The following is an 8351-nucleotide window of genomic DNA, read 5'->3' as shown; positions in this document are numbered from 1 at the left end:
TGCAATAATAAATTGAAGGTAAGTCTTGTATTAAAGAGGTTTCGGAACTAATCGTCGGTGAAATGGTCTGTGATTGAAGAGGAGAATTGTGATAAAGGTATGTGATGTGGTACACAAGGGGCACTGTTCTTGTACTAATGGTTCTGATTTTTATGTGTGATGTAGTGCAGCTAATTTTGATTTGTAGATGGCTATTTAATCAATAAATATTTGAACCATATGTTTATCTCACTTAGATATGTATTAAGGCTAGTGAAAAAAGAGAAAATATAGGCTAAATTATTATTTGCTCAGGTTTTAAGGGGGGGGGGGGTAAAAACATCCAGTTTAAGACTTTGACTATGGTGATACCAATTGTGCACTTTTAATTCTAATCCGCTACGATTTTCGTGGGGTTTTAAGTTTTCTTTTTCAAAATTCTCCGAAATTTATTTTCGGAATAAACTTAAAAACTAAATAACAGTTATCATTCTTTAATAAGCTTTGAATAAAAAATTTTATCATTGGACAATATTTTTTCAAAATATTATTTTAGCCATTTGGTTTCTATGAGCTGTTGCTAACTCTTAACTAGGCTGCAGCTATTTCTGCAACTAGGGTGAAGAATTCGAGATAATTATAGAATACCAGATGACTCAGCACTGCGCTGATCTTTAACAATGATTAAGTAAAAAAAAAAACAATTTTTTTTAGCTGAAAGTAAGGAGCGACATTAAAACTTAAAACGAACAGAAATTACTCCGTATATGAAATGAGTTCTCCCCTCCGCAATCCCTCGCTCTTCACGCTAAAGCTTTTAATTGTTTTAAAAAGTAGAATTGTGGCAAAGAGTCAAACTTTAGCGTAAAGAGCGAGGGATTGCGGAGGGGACAACTCATTTCATATACGGAGTAATTTCTGTTCGTTTTAAGTTTTAATGTCGCTCCTTACTTTCAGCTAAAAAAATTAGTTTTTTTTTATTTAATTTCTGAACGTTTTTGAATTAATGCATGTTTGGTTTTGGCTCTCCGCATATAAATTATAAAAATGAAATTTGTATATTAATTCTTTTTTTGGCTAAATGGCTTTCTCTTAGTTTTGATCAGACGATTTTGAGAAATAAGGGGTGGAGAAGGAGGCCTAGTTGCCCTCCAATTTATCGGTTACTTAAAAAGGCAACTAGGACTTTTAATTTTTAACGAACGTTTTTATTAGTAAAAAATATACGTAACTTAAGAATTAACTTACGTAACAAACTTTCATAACCTTATATTTTTATCATGTATACGAGGGGGTTTGTACCCTCGTTAATACCTCGCTCTTTACACTAAATCGTAAGTTTTGTCCCAATTCTTTAAGAATGACCCCTGAATCAGAAGGGCCGTAGAATAAATAGTTGAAATTACTAAAAATACTTTAGCATAAAGAGCAAGGTATTTATCTCCTCCTAAATACCTCGCTCTTTATGCTAAAGTATTTTTAGAACCCCTCATATGCGTAATAATCTCTGTTCGTTTTAAGCTTCAATGCTACTTCTTCCTTTCATTTGAAAAAACGTTTTCATGTTTATTTTTCATTGTTTTCTTATAGTAATGCTAGAGAATCCTGCGCCCTTATCATTGAATTTTTCTTCCCCCATGACAGATTCCTCGAAGGAAAGATCCTCCAACATAGCCCCCTCTCCTCAGCCCCACCCCCAAACAAAATAAAATCCCCCTGAAAACGTCTGTACACTTCCCAATAACCATTACTATATGTAAACACTGGTCAAAGTTTGTAAATTGCAGCCCTTCCCCCAGGGATTGTGGGGGAGTAGGTCACCCCCAAAGACATAGTTATTATGGTTTTCGACTATGCTGAACAAAATGGCTATCTCAAAATTCTGATCCGTTGACTTTGGGAAAAAAATTAGCGTGGGAGGGGGCCTAGATGCCCTCCAATGTTTTTGGTCACTTAAAAAGGGCACTAGAACTTTTCATTTCCGTTAGAATGAGCCCTCTTGCGACATTCTAGGACCACTTGGTCGATACGATGACCCCTGGGGAAAAGAAAAAAAAAAAAAAAAAAAAAACAAACAAATAAACACGCACCCGTGATTGGTCTTCTGGCCAAAAATACAAAATTCCACATTTTTATAGATAGGAGCTTGAAACTTCTACAGTAGGGTTCTCTGATACGCTGAATCTGATGGTGTCATTTTCGTTAAGATCCTACGACTTTTAGGGGGTACCTATTTTCCTAAATAAGGCAAATTTTCTCAGGCTCGTAATTTTTGATGGGTAAGACTAAACTTGATGAAATTTATATATTTAAAATCAGCATTAAAATGCGATTCTTTTGATGTAGCTATTGCTATCAAAATTCAATTTTTTAGAGTTTTGGTTACTATTGAGCCGGGTCGCTCCTTACTACAGTTCGTTACCACGAACTGTTTGATTATGACAGATAAGACTGTGAGCGGAATTAGTGTTTGCAGAACATTACCATTAAACACAGAAAATTCCATGCTGTCGAATCTTGTCTTGAATGTATTACTGCAAGAGAACTCGAATAAGATATTGGTCTTTTGAAGAAGTAAATTCAGACAGGGTCTTGAATATCAACAGGCCTTGAATCCTTGTATGCTTCTCAATATTATATGCCTGAAAGTGTTTTTCGAACTATTTGATAAGCTGTGATAGGTGGTCTTCAAAAGAAGACTTCAGATTAAAAGACAAAATATTTTCATTGGAGATTACTAAGTAGTGCTTTCTGAAAGCTGAATTCGTTTTTCGAAGACTTATGAGAACTAGAATGCTGACAAATTTGGTGAATTGTTTAAGTAAATATGTCGGGTTATCCTTATGACGGTAGCCTCAGCTCCCACGTGGAGCTTGTAGCTTTCTTTTGCTCCTCAGAGAGCCACACCTCACAGTTGAGAACCACTCGTATAGTAAGAAAATTTTTATGTTAAATTTTTATTTGGGAATGACAAATATTATTAAGACATATCTTAATATTAAAAAGTTGATTGTGAAAGAAAATTTAAGATAATTTCTTCGGCAGAAAATCCCTTCTTGCTGATAAAAGCACATCAAATTTTGAAAGTGAACGAAATGGGCTGAAAATAACATGATTTGCAGTTCAATTGGAGATCACAGGAATTCTTTCGTCTTGTTTGATTCAGTTCAAGGATTTTAGGGAGATTTCAGAAGGATCTACTGGGCCATGATCTGCACTGATAGAACCTTTTCCTTTGGCTAAGCCCCTGAAAATTTCAATGAATTACATGACATGAAAATGTGATTTTGAACATTAAGAAGTCTAAAGTCAGCAATCCTAATGGCATTCCAATTGACGTATTTAGACGTTTTTGACAAGAATTACATAGAGTTTCGGACCTCATCGACCACGTTTTTTTCCTGTTACTATTAATACAACATTCAACAGTCCAAACCACCTGAATAATACACAACGGTGCAAGCTCCTCCTCGGCTCCAATTAGGTCAAGATATTTTCTTTATTCCCTCCCTATGTGTTTCTTTAAATGCCTCCTTACGACCTCTTTCTGCTATATTTGAAGAAGACTTGATTTTTGTTAGGCTCCAAATGGATGATCAAAAAGCACAATCTTTGGTGATCTATTACTCTTTATCAGTAAAACACGGCCTATTCATAATAATATTCATTTCATTATAACCATAGAAAATAGAATGAACCACATTTCATGCTTAGCTTATTGGTTAATATTTGATCATTCAAACGAATATACAAGATCATCCTTAGACTGTCTTTTTTTTTTAAACAAAAATAGAAACAAATCTTTCTCAACCCTTCGAAGCACTTACATTTCAGAGCCAAGCATAACAACTGTCATTACTGGTGTTTCAGATAATCTAATCTTAGTTTGAAGGCATCTCTTTCTCTTCTTCCAAACTTTTTTCAGCTGTGAAAAAAACCTATACCTCGTCTATTCCGTATTTTAAATCTTCACTGCATCCACCATTTTATTAATTGTACTACTCAGGTAAGTGAAGCTGTCCTTAGCTATCGACCTAGTCTTCTTAATCTCAAACCTATTCTTGCATTGTTGTAACAAAACCTCAGAAATTCACTAGTTTCTTATGCATTTTTTCTAAGAAACTCAATTCATCTGCATAATCTATGACGGGAAGAGTTTTATTTTCCCGTTTAATTCCACATTCTCCTATCATTTTTTTTGTGCTCCTTAGCAGAGAGTTTGTTAAAATAAACTACACAAATAGAGACAGGACGTAACCCCGCTTGACTCCTGATTTAATGCTAAACTCACTACTCTCTTTATTTCCTATCTTAACCAAAGACATATTGTCAAACAGTTCGTGGTAATCAAAACAGATCATGGAAATTCACTGTTAATCAGTTTGCGGTAAAGAGTTATAAGTAAGGAGTGACCTGATATTATGCTGTCATCTTTTTACCTTTCTTTTCACTTTTCTTTTTTTTTTGCTGTTTTCACTTTGTGATATTTTCTTGGCTCGTAGTTTGTTATCATTTGGTCTGAATAAGGCTAATTACCTGTTTGGCTGGAGATTCGAGACACGACCTACCTTTGTTTTTTATGAGTTTTTTGGTGTGATTTTTTTTCCAAATGAATCGGACATTTCCTGAACGTTGAGTAATAAGCATCTCTGTTTGAAAATATCTGAACTTTGTAAATTTTGATAACGAAAAGGGCTCACGGTTTCAGACTGATTTTAGGACTTGTTTTCTTATTTCTGGTTGCTGTAGTAAAAGCTGCCACATTTAGTGTCTGGCGGCGGGATAAGATCCCTGAATTTGGAGACGCCCTGTACGATGGAACTAAAATAGGATAAAAAAGATCCCTGAATTTGGAGACGCCCTGTACGATGGAACTAAAATAGGATAAAAGCATCTGTTCTTCCTGCAAGTGATCCACTTTGAAGAGCTTATGAGCTTCTAATCACGCTACCGAAAATTGCTATTTCTTAGAATTAAAGTTTTCCGTTTTATTCGTTTAAGAGAAGTCTAAACCTAATGCATTCATTCACGTTACCGAAATCTCGCTTTTTTGAAGTGCTGTTTTCTGTTTAGACTTTGAGAAAAGTCTGAGTTTAATTATTTAGTTCACTTCACCATAATTCTGTGTTCTTTTAAATTTCGATCCTCCGTTTGGCCTTTTGAGAAAAGTCTAAACTTTCCAGTTTATTATATTGTGAAGTCTGGGTGTTGAATTTTCACTTTTTTCTTTCTGGAGACAAAATTGGTATACAATTCTGCCAGTAATTGGAGTAGTCAAGGAAGGCGGTATTTAGGTGTATCTTAGTGAGACTATACAAAAATTTTTGAGCATAAAGAAAATCCTTTTTATGACCTGAAGTCGTGTGCCCGAGGATTCTACGGATTCTTTGAGACAGAGTAGGTCTAGTTCACTTGGTCGATTGACATAAGATTACCCAATGATCTAAGTGACAGAGTACTGGCGATTCCAACGAGGAGGACTAAACTAGACCCTGTTAAAGAACTTAACCAAAAATCAGAACAGCAAGTTCAGTCAGGTATACCAGAGGCTATAGAGGAGCTGATAGCCCAGTGAAGAGGTATAGGACCGTTAAGGGAGGATCAGCCGAAAGTAATTGGAGCACAAAAACAACAACAACCCCCCCCCTGACCCCGACTCACCCATCGTTTCCTAAAACACTTCCAATCAAGATTTTTAGATAGCCATTTTGTTCAACATAATTGACAGTTCTGGAAATTATGTCTTTGAAGATGACAAATTCCGCCAGCGCTCAGGACAAAGGTTTTAAGCTATGCAATGCGGGCAAATATGGTTTTTATAGAAAGCCTGGTCATATATACTTTGGATGGGGTTTATTGGAATGGTAATCAGGAGCTTTACTGCTCTTTTTAAGAGTTGAAGTGATTGGATGGCAGCTACCCCCCCCCTCCACAATCACACACACAAACACGTCATATTGTCCGGAAATGCGTCTAATAGAAATTTACAGATAGCTATTGTACTCAAAATAGTCTAAACATCATATAACAATGCTTCTAGAGTTGAACCAACACCCAGAGCCTGGGAGAAAGGGTTGTAAGTTATGCCCCGGGGGCATTTAAGGTTTTTATGGAAGGGACCATTATATAAACTTTAGAGGAGGCTCATTTGGGTGAAAATTGGAAGTTGTAGTTCCCCTCTAGGAGTTAAAAGTAGTGGACGTCAGACCCCCCCCACAAACTAATCCTCTTCGCCTAATGAATCTGATTAAAATTGTGAGTTAGCGATTTTGCTCAAAATAGTCAAAGGGCATATAACAATGCCTCTAGGGTTGACACGGCCCCGCATGTCCTGGGGATAAGGTCGTAAGTCATGTCCTGGGGGGGAATATAAGGTTTTTATGGAATGGATGCTCGTATAAACTTAAGTTGAGGCTTATTTAATTTGAAATTTGAATTTGTAGCGCCCTTTTAAGAGCCAAAAGTGATTTGAGGGCAACCAGCCCCCTCCCCCCTCCACAATCATCATTTCCCCAAAGATATCCAATTAACATTTGGAGATAGTAAATTTTTTATTGCAGTCAAAGGGTCCGGGAATTATTTCTGCAGAAGACAATCCCTCCCCCACAGCTCTCAGGGCAAGGGTTGTAAGTTATGCCCCGGAGTATTTAAGGTTCATATTGTAAGGGTGATCGTATATACTTCGGAAGGGACTAATTGGATTTGTAATCTGAATTTCTAATACCCTTTTTAAGCGTCAAAGTGTTCTAAGAACAACTATCCCCGTCTCAACACGTCGTGTTTTTCTGAAATACATCGAATGCAAAATTTTTCGACAGTCATTTCAAAATAGTAAAAAGGTCATATAAAAAGGCTTTTAGGGTTAATGCAAACCACCAGAGCCTGGGGCTGTTGGTTGTAAGGGTATTACAACCACCAGAGGTTGGTTGTAATGGGGCATTTAAAGTTTTTATGGAAGGGATGGCTGTTTACATTTAGAAGAGCAGAAACTTCAAAAATAGAAACAGAAAACTTAAAACGAACAGAAATTACCCCGTATATGAAAGGTGCTGTTCCCTCTTCAACGCCTCGCTCTTTGCGCTAAAGTTTGACTCTTTCTCTCAACTCTACTTTTTATAACAGTAAAAACTTTAGCGTAAAGAGCAAGGCGTGGAAGAGGGAACATCCCCTTTCATGTACGGGGTAATTTCTGTTCGTTTTAAGTTTTAATGTCGCTTCTTACTTTCAGTTAAAAAAAAACTTGTTTTTTTTATATTTAATTTCTGAACGTTTTTTTTAGTTAATCCATGTTTTGATTTCGGCTCTCTGCAGATGAATAATTAAAGCGAAATTTGCATATTTATTTATTTGGCTAAATGGCTTTCCCATAGCTTTGATCGAATGATTCTGAGAAAAAAAGGGGGGGGGTACTTAGAAAGACAACTAGAACTTTCAGTTTTTTACGAAGATTTTCGTTAGTGAAAGATATACGTAATTTACTTAAATTAGCTTGCGTAACAAACTTCTATATTCGTATGTTTTTATTACGTATTTGAGAGTGTTCGCCCACTCGTCAATACCTCGGTCTTTACACTAAAGCTTAAATTTTGTCCTATGAATCACAAAGGCCGTAGGATAAATAGTTGAGATTACTAAAAATACCTTAGCATAAAGAATGAGGTATTAGGAGGAGGTGGACCCCTTATATGCGTAATATTTTCTGTTCGTTTTAAGTTTTAATGCTACTCCTTACTTTCAGTTGAAAAAACTTATTCATATTTATTTTGTCATTGTTTTTATTTAAATAATGCTAGAAAATGCTGCGCCCCCTTCATGGAAATCTTCTTCCTCTATGACAAATTCCTCCAGGGAAACTTTCCCCCACATAACCCCCTCTTTTCAGCCCCTCCTCCCAACCTAAAAATCCCCCTAAAAAAGTCTGTACACTTCCCAATAACCATTACTACATGCAAACACCGGTCAAAGTTTGTAACTTGCAGCCCCTCCCACGGGGACTATGGGGGATTAAATCGTCCCCAAAGACATAGTTATAAGGTTTTGCGAGTATGCTGAATAAAAGGGCTATCTCAGACTTTTGATCCGACGACTTTGAAAAAAAATGAGCGTGGGAGGGGGCCTAGATGCCCTCCAATATTTTTGGTCATTTAAAAAGGGCACTAGAGCTTTTCATTTCCGTTTGAATGGGCCCTCTCGCAAAATTTTAGGACCACTGGGTCGATACGATCACCCCTGGGAAAAAAAACAAACAAACAAACAAATAAACACGCATCCGTGATTTGTCTTCTGGCGAAAAACTACAAAATTCTACATTTTTGTAGATAGGAGCTTGTAACTTCTACAGTAGAGTTCTCTGATACGCTGAAGCTGATGGT

This window comes from Artemia franciscana, chromosome 14 (assembly GCF_032884065.1).
Source record: "Artemia franciscana chromosome 14, ASM3288406v1, whole genome shotgun sequence".
Classification (NCBI taxonomy): domain Eukaryota; kingdom Metazoa; phylum Arthropoda; class Branchiopoda; order Anostraca; family Artemiidae; genus Artemia; species Artemia franciscana.
Note: the sequence above shows the minus strand (reverse complement) of the source record.